Genomic DNA, 15,837 nt, shown 5'->3' on the forward strand with positions numbered 1-15,837 from the left:
TCATACGGGAAACGACAGAGAAGATCGTTCGAATTTGTGAATGGTTGAAAGTCTCTAGAGACCGACAGAAAAGCTACGCTGACCAAAGGAGGAAACCTTTGGAATTCCAGGTGGGAGACCGCATTTTATTGAAGGTCTCACCGTGGAAGGGCTTAATACGCTTTGGAAAGCGTGGGAAACTAAATCCAAGATACGTAGGGCCTTTCGAGATTCTTGCCAGAATCGGCCCTGTGGCTTACAAGCTTAATCTACCGTGTGAACTTAGTAACATACATCCAACCTTCCATGTCTCGAACTTGAAAAAGTGTATGTCCGATGAGACTCTTGTTATTCCACTCGACGAGATCGAGATCAACGAGAGCCTCAACTTTGTGGAAGAACTGGTAGAAATCATGGACCAAGTGTGAACTTATTGAGGTATTTTCGGAGTTCTCTTCTGGTTTCATGCTTAAACTTCCATTAGAGCTCTTTTAAGGGCTATTTGATGCTTGATCCAAGCTTTATGCTTGCTTGATTGTGTTATTGAGCCGATATACCTTTGGATCTGAGTGTTGGGGTGTTGAAGAGTCCAGATCCACTGTCTTTTTGGAGTTACATTGCTTATTAGCCATGAATCTACCCTTATTGTGCATATTTTAGTCTTATTTCCCTCATTCATGTGGTTGTGCACGTAAAGTTGGAAACTTTACGTGGTAAAACAGCTTAATGGACCTAGATCTATCATTTGCATGTGTTGGATTCAAGAGAAATCGAGTAAAAATATGTTGCATGGCGGTGACTCGGCGAGTTGGAGGAACGACTCGACGAGTCAGGTCGCGAGTCCCGAATTCTTCAGTTTCTTCAGTGTCGAGTGTCCGAGGTGAGTTAGGGAGTGGACTCAGCGAGTTAAGAGTAGACTCAGTAATGGAGGGACTCGGCGAGTTGTTCATACAACTCGGCGAGTCCAAGGCAATCTCCTTGAGGATTAAGAACAACTCGTCGAGTCTGTTCATCTGACTCGGCGAGTCGGATGAAGATCATCTGAGTTTTTGGATCCAGAGGATACTCGTCGAGTCGATGCCACACTCGACGAGTGACAGCTGGTAAGAGTTGAGCGGAGAGTCTAGGACTCGGCGAGTCGGGTATCCCGACTCGGCGAGTCAGCCCTGAGTAAGTCAACTTTGACCAAGGGTAAAAGAGTCATTTTACCCTGAGTGTAGTGCTAGTAATTGATTGAGTGTGTTTATGGAATTGTAGCCGAGGAGATTCAGGAGCAGCAGCCGTTAGCTTTCCGAGCCGCACTCTCATCCGCTAGATTACGAGGTGAGTTTCCTTCCCGTAGGGGCGGGTCTAAGGCCGCAATGCCGGCCCGTCCAGTTAATAGTAGTTTCCAGACTTCGGTCCAATGTAGTAGTTAGTATGTTGATGCCTTCGTGGTTCAGACATGTTTTATGTGCTATGTGTATGTGTTATGTTCCGGGCCACGGCCCGATGCAGTATGCAGTATAAATTGTTATGATATGCTATACTATGTGCAGTCAGTCCCGGACCTCGGTCCGATGCAGGGGACACGGTCCCAGTTAGTTCCGGACTTCGGTCCGATGCAGTTAGTTCCGGACTTCGGTCCGATGCAGGGGACAAGGTCCCAGTCAGTTCCGGACTTCGGTCCGATGCAGTTTTCCGGGTCCCGACCCGATGCAGTGGGCAAGGCCCAATATGTGTTTATATGTTGTTGTATGGTATGTGGTAAGTTGGGGGAGCTCACTAAGCTTCATGCTTACAGTTTCAGTTTTGGTTTCAGGTACTTCCGCAAGCAAAGGGAAGAGCTCTGGATGACGGCATCGCACACACCACCGTTTCAGCTTTAGTTGGTTTTGATTTAGTTGTTGTTTTGGATATAGCATGTTACATTTTCCGCACAGTACTTTATTATCTTTTGGGACATATCACGCATGGTTTATCTATATGATACTCTGATTATAGTTTTGATGGTATTAAAAACAAAATTTTTGGGTCGTATTTTTGGGTCGTTTCAAGTTGGTATCAGAGCCCTGGTTTGAGGGATTCGGATACACTCTCGGGTGTATCTGAACTCAAACTAAGGGGAAATAAAAGATTTTTAATAAAATGTTTTTTCAAAAGAATTTTGAGAACACTTAGAAGGAAAAGAATTGTTTTAAGATAAGAGGTGTGTGCATGCGGTCAACCGAGCTCAAGTAAGTACTCCCAAATTACCCATACAAGTTATTTGTTCAATTTCAGTTTAGTAGAACAGCATGCTAGAATAGGGCTAAGGGTGTAGGAGAATGCCTTATGTGCCTGCTTATGTGTTACAGCTCTATGAATATTGCATGCTAGAATTGAGTGGACAGCAGTAGGATAGCCTGTTTAGGTTATGCCTGATAGTGTGAGCTTAGCATCCTATGCTAGTGCAATTTCTTGTTATAAGAATAGCTTGCGTGAGTCTGTTTCCCTTGTCCGAATGCTGCTTGCTTTGTGCTTAGTGGGATTCCGAGTAATGGGAGTTAGCCATTAGGTGGACACGTCACACCACATGTAATCAGGTTTGAATAATCCCAGAGTGCTGGAACTGGCCCTACTGCGCAGCTCTTGTTTGAGTCCAACCGTTGTAGGGACGGATCTTTTACTTGAAGGATTATCCGACCCTCATCACATGTGATGGTGTTCAGGTGATGGCTAACTGGCAGTGCAAGGAGACCTACAGCAGCTGAGGACCAGTCGTATTGAGCTCGAGTTTTCTCTAGGGCAAGCCTAGGGTGAGAGTAGCAGAAAATAGCAGCGGTAGAAGTGACTTGGGGAAGTCGAGGCAGTTCTTGAGGAAAGTACGGATAGATGTGGAAGGTAGTAGGGGCCCATACTACTGGAAACAGAGGATCCGTACTCGAATCAAGGAAGGCCAAGATTAGACCAGGAAGCTAGTAGTCGTATTATGATCCCTTGAAATATTTCAATGTTCTGATGTTGCTATGATATGTTTCAGAATGGTAGTTTTGCGTCCGAGGCCAGCAGCCGGCAGTTCAGATGCCGGAGGAGGATCAGGATCGGGATCCGACCCGGAGGTCGGACAGATGGATGAGCAGACCAGAGAGTTCCTTTCTTCTGAGATTACTCGCATCATACTTGAGCAGACTCCTGTGATCTTCGGTTCGATCAAGGAGGGCATTTTGGAGATGATGGATGAGAGACTGAGTACCTTCCATACTGAGATGGCGGCCGTGATGGGGTCGCGCACACTCACTTTCAGGGAGTTCAGGGCGTGCGGGGCTCCTGACTACCACGGGGCACGGGACCCCATAGCGAGTACCAGGTGGTTGGCGGATGTGGCCAACGCGTTCCGCACTAGCAGATGTCCCGAGGGGGACAAGGTCAGATTGGCGTCCTGTCTCCTGAAGGACAGGGCACGTGACTGGTGGGAGGAGGTAGGACATACCATCGGGGATGATGCGGCATTGGATGCCATGACTTGGGCTGATTTTTCTACCAGGTTCAGAGCGGAGTTCGCACCGGTCGTTGAGGTGCAACAGTTAGCCAGGGAGTTCCAGGATCTTACCCAGACTACCGAGACAGTGGCGGAGATCACCGCCTAGTTCAGGGAGCGGGCCCTTCTTGTTCCTCAGTATGCAACAGACGAGGAGATGAAGAAGGCCCGTTATCACGAGATGTTGCGGAGCGACATTCGTATGTTTGTGAGCCGGTCCAGTTGCAAAACACTGGACGACATGATTGCTAGAGCCAGAGAGAGGGAGATTGATCTCGAGATGGAGAGGAAGAGGAAACCGGAGGCGGTTTCGGGTGCAGGCAGTGTGGGCAAAAAGCCCAAGGTTTCAGATCACAGGTCCAGGGGTCAGCAGAGCCACGGTCGATGTGGCAAGTGTGGGAGGTTGCACGATGGGGCGTGCAAGGCAGGGAGTTCCGGCTGCTACAAGTGCGGACGGATCGGGCATATGAGTAGGGATTGTACGGCCCCTGCCACTACGGTTACAGCATCGGATCTGATTTGCTTTCAGTGCAATCAGAGGGGACACAAAAGGTCCCAGTGTCCCAGTTTAGCTGCAGCAGGGAAGGTGCATGCACCCGCCCCTGCTACTTTGAGGATCACGGATGGCCGTCAGGGCCGAGCTGATGCGCCGGTGGCGAAGAGCAGGGCATTTCAGATGACAGCAGAGGAGGCGCGAGCGACTCCTGATGTGGTGACGGGTATGTATATTTCTTTCATCTCTTAATTATTATTATATCGTTTGAATATTATTTGATGGTACGCTTTATTTAGGGTCGTTCTCGGTGAACGGCATCCCTGCTTTGGTATTGTTTGACTCGGGGGCCACCCGATCATTTGTATCGCTTGCGCTTAGCAAGAGATTTAGCAGAGCTCCGGGGGAACTGGATTGTCCGTTAGAGGTGGAGATAGCAGATGATAGGACCGTGAGGGTCGACAAAGTATATAGAGGGTGTTCCCTTCAGATATTTGAGGAGCAGTTTCCAGTGGATTTGGTTCCGATTCCCCTGCGCGGGAATAAAGTTATTGTGGGAATGGATTGGCTAAGCCCCAATGGGGCGGTGATTGATTGTGAGCTTCAGCTAGTGAGGGTTCGCACTCCCAGTGGGGGAGAGATAGTGGTTCAGGGCGAGAGGCCCCAGCGAGGGTTGACCTTCTGCTCTGCCGCTAGGGCGAGACGCTACGTTCAGCAGGGTTGCGCCGGTTACGTAGCCTACGTCTTGGATGCCCGGGATAAGGGCAAGACGACGATCGATGATGTTCCTATTGTTCGAGATTACCCGGATGTGTTTCCCGAGGATTTGCCGGGGATACCTCCTGAGAGGCAGGTTGAGTTCAGGATCGACCTGGTTCCTGGTGCGGCTCCGATAGCCAAAGCACCATATCGACTTGCTCCCCCTGAGATGCAGGAGTTGTCTACACAGCTTCAGGAGCTGTTAGACAAGGGTTTCATTCGACCGAGCAGTTCGCCTTGGGGAGCTCCGATCTTATTTGTGAGGAAGAAAGACGGGTCGCATCGGATGTGTATTGATTACCGGGAGTTGAACAAGGTAACGGTGAAGAACCGTTACCCACTTCCGAGGATAGATGACTTGTTTGATCAGCTCCAGGGAGCGTCTTGGTTCTCCAAGATCGACCTACGCTCCGGTTACCACCAGATGAGGGTCAGGGATGAGGATGTACAGAAGACTGCTTTCAGGACCCGGTATGGTCATTATGAGTTTGTGGTGATGCCATTTGGGCTCACCAATGCCCCAGCCGCGTTCATGGATCTCATGAACCGCGTGTGTAGGCCGATGCTGGATCGGTCAGTGATAGTGTTCATCGATGACATCTTGGTGTATTCCAAGACGCAGGGTCAGCACGAGGAGCACCTGCGGGAGGTGTTGGAGACTTTGAGGAGGGAGAGACTGTTCGCTAAGTTCTCCAAGTGCGAGTTCTGGTTACGCGAGGTGCAGTTTCTTGGGCATCTCGTTAATCAGAAGGGTATTTTGGTTGACCCGGCCAAGATTGAGGCCGTGATGCAGTGGGAGGTCCCGAGGTCTCCATCTGAAATTCGGAGCTTCCTAGGATTGGCAGGGTATTACCGGAGGTTTATTCAGGATTTCTCCAAGATAGCAGTGCCGCTCACCCGACTAACCAAGAAGTCGGTAGTTTTTCGTTGGGGGCCTGAGCAGCAGGCGGCGTTCGAGACTCTCAGGCAGAGATTGTGCGAGGCTCCGATCCTTACCTTGCCAGAGGGTGTTGAGGATTTCGTGGTCTATTGTGATGCTTCGATCACGGGTATGGGAGCAGTGTTGATGCAGCGAGGCCATGTGGTGGCTTATGCTTCGAGACAGTTGAAGCCTCACGAGGCTAATTATCCTACCCACGACTTGGAGCTGGGGGCAGTTGTATTTGCCCTCAAGATTTGGAGGCATTACCTGTATGGGGTCCGCTGTACTATCTACACGGACCACAAGAGTTTACGATACCTTATGGATCAGCCGAGTTTGAATATGAGACAGAGGAGATGGTTGGACGTGCTGAAGGACTATGACTGTGAGATCCTGTATCATCCAGGGAAGGCCAACGTGGTGGCCGATGCCCTGAGCCGCAAGGTGTCGGCGGCCCCTATCAGGGATTTGTGTATGAGGATGACGGTAATCACTCCTTTGTTGGAGCGGATCAAGGAGGCTCAGATGGAGGGTCTCAAGGAGGAGAGGCAGAAGTGCGAGAGGATAGTGGGTCGAGTAGCTTCGTTCGACTACGACAGTCGGGGTTTGATGACGCTTCATGGTAGGGTGTGGGTACCGGACTGGGGTGGGGTACGGCAGGTATTGATGGATGAGGCTCATAAGTCTCGATTTTCTATCCATCCAGGGGCGACGAAGATGTATCGAGATCTTCGACCTGATTATTGGTGGCCCTGCATGAAGCGGGACGTCGCTTGGTACGTTGAGAGGTGCTTGACCTGCCTGAAGGTCAAGGCGGAGCACCAGAGACCTCACGGCAAGATGCAGCCGTTGGATATTCCCGTGTGGAAATGGGAGGACATCACCATGGATTTTATCACCAAACTTCCCAGGACCGCACGTGGAGTAGATTCGATATGGGTAGTGGTGGATCGGCTGACGAAGAGTGCCCATTTTATTCCGATCCAGGAGAGTATATCGGCGGAAAGGTTAGCCGATATCTATGTGCGAGAGATTGTGGCACGTCATGGAGTGCCGGTATCGGTAGTGTCGGACCGAGATGTTCGCTTCACGTCTAGATTCTGGAAGCGGTTTCACGACGAGATGGGTACTCGTCTCCATTTCAGCACCGCTTTTCATCCTCAGACTGACGGGCAGAGCGAGAGGACGATTCAGACTCTCGAGGACATGCTTAGGGCATGCGTCCTGGATTTTGGGGGCTGTTGGGATACGTATCTTCCTTTAGCGGAATTCTCGTATAACAACAGCTATCATGCGAGCATTGATCGACCTCCTTTTGAGATGTTATATGGCAGGAAGTGCAGGACCCCGATTTGTTGGGGCGAGGTCGGTCAGCGGGTTATGGGGAGCACTGAAGTGGTGCTCAAGACGACGGAACTGATCCAGCAGGTCCGTAGTAGACTGCAGACTGCGCAGAGTCGGCAGAAGAGCTACGCCGACAAGAGGCGTTCAGACTTGGAGTTCCAGGTAGGAGACATGGTTCTTCTGAAAGTCTCACCTAGGAAAGGTGTCATCAGGTTCCGGAAGAGGGGCAAATTGGGCCCCAGATTTATTGGTCCTTTCAGGGTTTTGGCCCGGGTGGGTCGGGTTGCTTACCGGTTAGATCTTCCTGCGGAGCTCAGTTTGATACACAACACCTTCCACGTGTCGCAGTTGAGGAAGTGTCTAGTGGACGAGACAGCGGTCGTTCCCTTGGAGGATATCCAGGTCGATAGCGGCTTGAATTATATCGAGAAGCCGATAGCAATTTTGGAACGGAAGACCAAGACCTTGAGGAACAAGGTAATTCAGCTGGTAAAGGTGCAGTGGCAGCATCGGAAGGGGTCTGAATGGACATGGGAGGCTGAAGAAGAAATGAGAACGCACTACCCGGAGTTATTCGCAGGTCCAGCCGTAGCAGACTTCGAGGACGAAGTCTGAAACAAGTGGGGGAGAATTGTAACGACCCGTTTCCGGTATGTTAATTAATTTGATTTGGGCTAAGTTTTCAAGAGGGACTCGGCGAGTTCTAGCCTGACTCGCCGAGTCAGGACGCGCATCTTGTGCACGCGGGAGCCGGCGACTCGGCGAGTCCATATCCTGGACTCGGCGAGTCCGTCCGTCTGGGTGAAACCCTAACTCCCCGGGTTTGCTCACTATTTAAACCCCATTATAGCCTCCATCTCGTCACTTTCCCCCTGAGAGCACTGAGAGAAACCCTAAACCTTCCTCTTGTGAGCTTATAAGTGATCTTGTTCCATTTTGTGAAGGGGTGAAGAAGGAGAAGAAGAAGGAAGCAAGGAAACGAGTTCTAGTGCCAAGATCTAAGACCAAGTGTGAACTTATTGAGGTATTTTCGGAGTTCTCTTCTGGTTTCATGCTTAAACTTCCATTAGAGCTCTTTTAAGGGCTATTTGATGCTTGATCCAAGCTTTATGCTTGCTTGATTGTGTTATTGAGCCGATATACCTTTGGATCTGAGTGTTGGGGTGTTGAAGAGTCCAGATCCACTGTCTTTTTGGAGTTACATTGCTTATTAGCCATGGATCTACCCTTATTGTGCATATTTTAGTCTTATTTCCCTCATTCATGTGGTTGTGCACGTAAAGTTGGAAACTTTACGTGGTAAAACAGCTTAATGGACCTAGATCTATCATTTGCATGTGTTGGATTCAAGAGAAATCGAGTAAAAATATGTTGCATGGCGGCGACTCGGCGAGTCGGAGGAACGACTCGACGAGTCAGGTCGCGAGTCCCGAATTCTTCAGTTTCTTCAGTGTCGAGTGTCCGAGGTGAGTTAGGGAGTGGACTCAGCGAGTTAAGAGTAGACTCAGTAATGGAGGGACTCGGCGAGTTGTTCATACAACTCGGCGAGTCCAAGGCAATCTCCTTGAGGATTAAGAACAACTCGTCGAGTCTGTTCATCTGACTCGGCGAGTCGGATGAAGATCATCTGAGTTTTTGGATCCAGAGGATACTCGTCGAGTCGATGCCACACTCGACGAGTGACAGCTGGTAAGAGTTGAGCGGAGAGTCTAGGACTCGGCGAGTCGGGTATCCCGACTCGGCGAGTCAGCCCTGAGTAAGTCAACTTTGACCAAGGGTAAAAGAGTCATTTTACCCTGAGTGTAGTGCTAGTAATTGATTGAGTGTGTTTATGGAATTGTAGCCGAGGAGATTCAGGAGCAGCAGCCGTTAGCTTTCCGAGCCGCACTCTCATCCGCTAGCTTACGAGGTGAGTTTCCTTCCCGTAGGGGCGGGTCTAAGGCCGCAATGCCGGCCCGTCCAGTTAATAGTAGTTTCCAGACTTCGGTCCGATGTAGTAGTTATTATGTTGATGCCTTCGTGGTTCAGACATGTTTTATGTGCTATGTGTATGTGTTATGTTCCGGGCCACGGCCCGATGCAGTATGCAGTATAAATTGTTATGATATGCTATACTATGTGCAGTCAGTCCCGGACCTCGGTCCGATGCAGGGGACACGGTCCCAGTTAGTTCCGGACTTCGGTCCGATGCAGTTAGTTCCGGACTTCGGTCCGATGCAGTCAGTTCCGGACTTCGGTCCGATGCAGTCAGTTCCGGACTTCGGTCCGATGCAGGGGACAAGGTCCCAGTCAGTTCCGGACTTCGGTCCGATGCAGTTTTTCGGGTCCCGACCCGATGCAGTGGGAAAGGCCCAATATGTGTTTATATGTTGTTGTATGGTATGTGGTAAGTTGGGGGAGCTCACTAAGCTTCATGCTTACAGTTTCAGTTTTGGTTTCAGGTACTTCCGCAAGCAAAGGGAAGAGCTCTGGATGACGGCATCGCACACACCACCGTTTCAGCTTTAGTTGGTTTTGATTTAGTTGTTGTTTTGGATATAGCATGTTACATTTTCCGCACAGTACTTTATTATCTTTTGGGACATATCACGCATGGTTTATCTATATGATACTCTGATTATAGTTTTGATGGTATTAAAAACAAAATTTTTGGGTCGTATTTTTGGGTCGTTTCAAGTTGGTATCAGAGCCCTGGTTTGAGGGATTCGGATACACTCTCGGGTGTATCTGAACTCAAACTAAGGGGAAATAAAAGATTTTTAATAAAATGTTTTTTCAAAAGAATTTTGAGAACACTTAGAAGGAAAAGAATTGTTTTAAGATAAGAGGTGTGTGCATGCGGTCAACCGAGCTCAAGTAAGTACTCCCAAATTACCCATACAAGTTATTTGTTCAATTTCAGTTTAGTAGAACAGCATGCTAGAATAGGGCTAAGGGTGTAGGAGAATGCCTTATGTGCCTGCTTATGTGTTACAGCTCTATGAATATTGCATGCTAGAATTGAGTGGACAGCAGTAGGATAGCCTGTTTAGGTTATGCCTGATAGTGTGAGCTTAGCATCCTATGCTAGTGCAATTTCTTGTTATAAGAATAGCTTGCGTGAGTCTGTTTCCCTTGTCCGAATGCTGCTTGCTTTGTGCTTAGTGGGATTCCGAGTAATGGGAGTTAGCCATTAGGTGGACACGTCACACCACATGTAATCAGGTTTGAATAATCCCAGAGTGCTGGAACTGGCCCTACTGCGCAGCTCTTGTTTGAGTCCAACCGTTGTAGGGACGGATCTTTTACTTGAAGGATTATCCGACCCTCATCACATGTGATGGTGTTCAGGTGATGGCTAACTGGCAGTGCAAGGAGACCTACAGCAGCTGAGGACCAGTCGTATTGAGCTCGAGTTTTCTCTAGGGCAAGCCTAGGGTGAGAGTAGCAGAAAATAGCAGCGGTAGAAGTGACTTGGGGAAGTCGAGGCAGTTCTTGAGGAAAGTACGGATAGATGTGGAAGGTAGTAGGGGCCCATACTACTGGAAACAGAGGATCCGTACTCGAATCAAGGAAGGCCAAGATTAGACCAGGAAGCTAGTAGTCGTATTATGATCCCTTGAAATATTTCAATGTTCTGATGTTGCTATGATATGTTTCAGAATGGTAGTTTTGCGTCCGAGGCCAGCAGCCGGCAGTTCAGATGCCGGAGGAGGATCAGGATCGGGATCCGACCCGGAGGTCGGACAGATGGATGAGCAGACCAGAGAGTTCCTTTCTTCTGAGATTACTCGCATCATACTTGAGCAGACTCCTGTGATCTTCGGTTCGATCAAGGAGGGCATTTTGGAGATGATGGATGAGAGACTGAGTACCTTCCATACTGAGATGGCGGCCGTGATGGGGTCGCGCACACTCACTTTCAGGGAGTTCAGGGCGTGCGGGGCTCCTGACTACCACGGGGCACGGGACCCCATAGCGAGTACCAGGTGGTTGGCGGATGTGGCCAACGCGTTCCGCACTAGCAGATGTCCCGAGGGGGACAAGGTCAGATTGGCGTCCTGTCTCCTGAAGGACAGGGCACGTGACTGGTGGGAGGAGGTAGGACATACCATCGGGGATGATGCGGCATTGGATGCCATGACTTGGGCTGATTTTTCTACCAGGTTCAGAGCGGAGTTCGCACCGGTCGTTGAGGTGCAACAGTTAGCCAGGGAGTTCCAGGATCTTACCCAGACTACCGAGACAGTGGCGGAGATCACCGCCTAGTTCAGGGAGCGGGCCCTTCTTGTTCCTCAGTATGCAGCAGACGAGGAGATGAAGAAGGCCCGTTATCACGAGATGTTGCGGAGCGACATTCGTATGTTTGTGAGCCGGTCCAGTTGCAAAACACTGGACGACATGATTGCTAGAGCCAGAGAGAGGGAGATTGATCTCGAGATGGAGAGGAAGAGGAAACCGGAGGCGGTTTCGGGTGCAGGCAGTGTGGGCAAAAAGCCCAAGGTTTCAGATCACAGGTCCAGGGGTCAGCAGAGCCACGGTCGATGTGGCAAGTGTGGGAGGTTGCACGATGGGGCGTGCAAGGCAGGGAGTTCCGGCTGCTACAAGTGCGGACGGATCGGGCATATGAGTAGGGATTGTACGGCCCCTGCCACTACGGTTACAGCATCGGATCTGATTTGCTTTCAGTGCAATCAGAGGGGACACAAAAGGTCCCAGTGTCCCAGTTTAGCTGCAGCAGGGAAGGTGCATGCACCCGCCCCTGCTACTTTGAGGATCACGGATGGCCGTCAGGGCCGAGCTGATGCGCCGGTGGCGAAGAGCAGGGCATTTCAGATGACAGCAGAGGAGGCGCGAGCGACTCCTGATGTGGTGACGGGTATGTATATTTCTTTCATCTCTTAATTATTATTATATCGTTTGAATATTATTTGATGGTACGCTTTATTTAGGGTCGTTCTCGGTGAACGGCATCCCTGCTTTGGTATTGTTTGACTCGGGGGCCACCCGATCATTTGTATCGCTTGCGCTTAGCAAGAGATTTAGCAGAGCTCCGGGGGAACTGGATTGTCCGTTAGAGGTGGAGATAGCAGATGATAGGACCGTGAGGGTCGACAAAGTATATAGAGGGTGTTCCCTTCAGATATTTGAGGAGCAGTTTCCAGTGGATTTGGTTCCGATTCCCCTGCGCGGGAATAAAGTTATTGTGGGAATGGATTGGCTAAGCCCCAATGGGGCGGTGATTGATTGTGAGCTTCAGCTAGTGAGGGTTCGCACTCCCAGTGGGGGAGAGATAGTGGTTCAGGGCGAGAGGCCCCAACGAGGGTTGACCTTCTGCTCTGCCGCTAGGGCGAGACGCTACGTTCAGCAGGGTTGCGCCGGTTACGTAGCCTACGTCTTGGATGCCCGGGATAAGGGCAAGACGACGATCGATGATGTTCCTATTGTTCGAGATTACCCGGATGTGTTTCCCGAGGATTTGCCGGGGATACCTCCTGAGAGGCAGGTTGAGTTCAGGATCGACCTGGTTCCTGGTGCGGCTCCGATAGCCAAAGCACCATATCGACTTGCTCCCCCTGAGATGCAGGAGTTGTCTACACAGCTTCAGGAGCTGTTAGACAAGGGTTTCATTCGACCGAGCAGTTCGCCTTGGGGAGCTCCGATCTTATTTGTGAGGAAGAAAGACGGGTCGCATCGGATGTGTATTGATTACCGGGAGTTGAACAAGGTAACGGTGAAGAACCGTTACCCACTTCCGAGGATAGATGACTTGTTTGATCAGCTCCAGGGAGCGTCTTGGTTCTCCAAGATCGACCTACGCTCCGGTTACCACCAGATGAGGGTCAGGGATGAGGATGTACAGAAGACTGCTTTCAGGACCCGGTATGGTCATTATGAGTTTGTGGTGATGCCATTTGGGCTCACCAATGCCCCAGCCGCGTTCATGGATCTCATGAACCGCGTGTGTAGGCCGATGCTGGATCGGTCAGTGATAGTGTTCATCGATGACATCTTGGTGTATTCCAAGACGCAGGGTCAGCACGAGGAGCACCTGCGGGAGGTGTTGGAGACTTTGAGGAGGGAGAGACTGTTCGCTAAGTTCTCCAAGTGCGAGTTCTGGTTACGCGAGGTGCAGTTTCTTGGGCATCTCGTTAATCAGAAGGGTATTTTGGTTGACCCGGCCAAGATTGAGGCCGTGATGCAGTGGGAGGTCCCGAGGTCTCCATCTGAAATTCGGAGCTTCCTAGGATTGGCAGGGTATTACCGGAGGTTTATTCAGGATTTCTCCAAGATAGCAGTGCCGCTCACCCGACTAACCAAGAAGTCGGTAGTTTTTCGTTGGGGGCCTGAGCAGCAGGCGGCGTTCGAGACTCTCAGGCAGAGATTGTGCGAGGCTCCGATCCTTACCTTGCCAGAGGGTGTTGAGGATTTCGTGGTCTATTGTGATGCTTCGATCACGGGTATGGGAGCAGTGTTGATGCAGCGAGGCCATGTGGTGGCTTATGCTTCGAGACAGTTGAAGCCTCACGAGGCTAATTATCCTACCCACGACTTGGAGCTGGGGGCAGTTGTATTTGCCCTCAAGATTTGGAGGCATTACCTGTATGGGGTCCGCTGTACTATCTACACGGACCACAAGAGTTTACGATACCTTATGGATCAGCCGAGTTTGAATATGAGACAGAGGAGATGGTTGGACGTGCTGAAGGACTATGACTGTGAGATCCTGTATCATCCAGGGAAGGCCAACGTGGTGGCCGATGCCCTGAGCCGCAAGGTGTCGGCGGCCCCTATCAGGGATTTGTGTATGAGGATGACGGTAATCACTCCTTTGTTGGAGCGGATCAAGGAGGCTCAGATGGAGGGTCTCAAGGAGGAGAGGCAGAAGTGCGAGAGGATAGTGGGTCGAGTAGCTTCGTTCGACTACGACAGTCGGGGTTTGATGACGCTTCATGGTAGGGTGTGGGTACCGTACTGGGGTGGGGTACGGCAGGTATTGATGGATGAGGCTCATAAGTCTCGATTTTCTATCCATCCAGGGGCGACGAAGATGTATCGAGATCTTCGACCTGATTATTGGTGGCCCTGCATGAAGCGGGACGTCGCTTGGTACGTTGAGAGGTGCTTGACCTGCCGGAAGGTCAAGGCGGAGCACCAGAGACCTCACGGCAAGATGCAGCCGTTGGATATTCCCGTGTGGAAATGGGAGGACATCACCATGGATTTTATCACCAAACTTCCCAGGACCGCACGTGGAGTAGATTCGATATGGGTAGTGGTGGATCGGCTGACGAAGAGTGCCCATTTTATTCCGATCCAGGAGAGTATATCGGCGGAAAGGTTAGCCGATATCTATGTGCGAGAGATTGTGGCACGTCATGGAGTGCCGGTATCGGTAGTGTCGGACCGAGATGTTCGCTTCACGTCTAGATTCTGGAAGCGGTTTCACGACGAGATGGGTACTCGTCTCCATTTCAGCACCGCTTTTCATCCTCAGACTGACGGGCAGAGCGAGAGGACGATTCAGACTCTCGAGGACATGCTTAGGGCATGCGTCCTGGATTTTGGGGGCTGTTGGGATACGTATCTTCCTTTAGCGGAATTCTCGTATAACAACAGCTATCATGCGAGCATTGATCGACCTCCTTTTGAGATGTTATATGGCAGGAAGTGCAGGACCCCGATTTGTTGGGGCGAGGTCGGTCAGCGGGTTATGGGGAGCACTGAAGTGGTGCTCAAGACGACGGAACTGATCCAGCAGGTCCGTAGTAGACTGCAGACTGCGCAGAGTCGGCAGAAGAGCTACGCCGACAAGAGGCGTTCAGACTTGGAGTTCCAGGTAGGAGACATGGTTCTTCTGAAAGTCTCACCTTGGAAAGGTGTCATCAGGTTCCGGAAGAGGGGCAAATTGGGCCCCATATTTATTGGTCCTTTCAGGGTTTTGGCCCGGGTGGGTCGGGTTGCTTACCGGTTAGATCTTCCTGCGGAGCTCAGTTTGATACACAACACCTTCCACGTGTCGCAGTTGAGGAAGTGTCTAGTGGACGAGACAGCGGTCGTTCCCTTGGAGGATATCCAGGTCGATAGCGGCTTGAATTATATCGAGAAGCCGATAGCAATTTTGGAACGGAAGACCAAGACCTTGAGGAACAAGGTAATTCAGCTGGTAAAGGTGCAGTGGCAGCATCGGAAGGGGTCTGAATGGACATGGGAGGCTGAAGAAGAAATGAGAACGCACTACCCGGAGTTATTCGCAGGTCCAGCCGTAGCAGACTTCGAGTACGAAGTCTGAAACAAGTGGGGGAGAATTGTAACGACCCGTTTCCGGTATGTTAATTAATTTGATTTGGGCTAAGTTTTCAAGAGGGACTCGGCGAGTTCTAGCCTGACTCGCCGAGTCAGGACGCGCATCTTGTGCACGCGGGAGCCGGCGACTCGGCGAGTCCATATCCTGGACTCGGCGAGTCCGTCCGTCTGGGTGAAACCCTAACTCCCCAGGTTTGCTCACTATTTAAACCCCATTATAGCCTCCATCTCGTCACTTTCCCCCTGAGAGCACTGAGAGAAACCCTAAACCTTCCTCTTGTGAGCTTATAAGTGATCTTGTTCCATTTTGTGAAGGGGTGAAGAAGGAGAAGAAGAAGGAAGCAAGGAAACGAGTTCTAGTGCCAAGATCCAAGACCAAGTGTGAACTTATTGAGGTATTTTCGGAGTTCTCTTCTGGTTTCATGCTTAAACTTCCATTAGAGCTCTTTTAAGGGCTATTTGATGCTTGATCCAAGCTTTATGCTTGCTTGATTGTGTTATTGAGCCGATATACCTTTGGATCTGAGTGTTGGGGTGTTGAAGAGTCCAGATCCA

Source organism: Lactuca sativa, chromosome 4, assembly GCF_002870075.4.
Source record: "Lactuca sativa cultivar Salinas chromosome 4, Lsat_Salinas_v11, whole genome shotgun sequence".
NCBI lineage: Eukaryota > Viridiplantae > Streptophyta > Magnoliopsida > Asterales > Asteraceae > Lactuca > Lactuca sativa.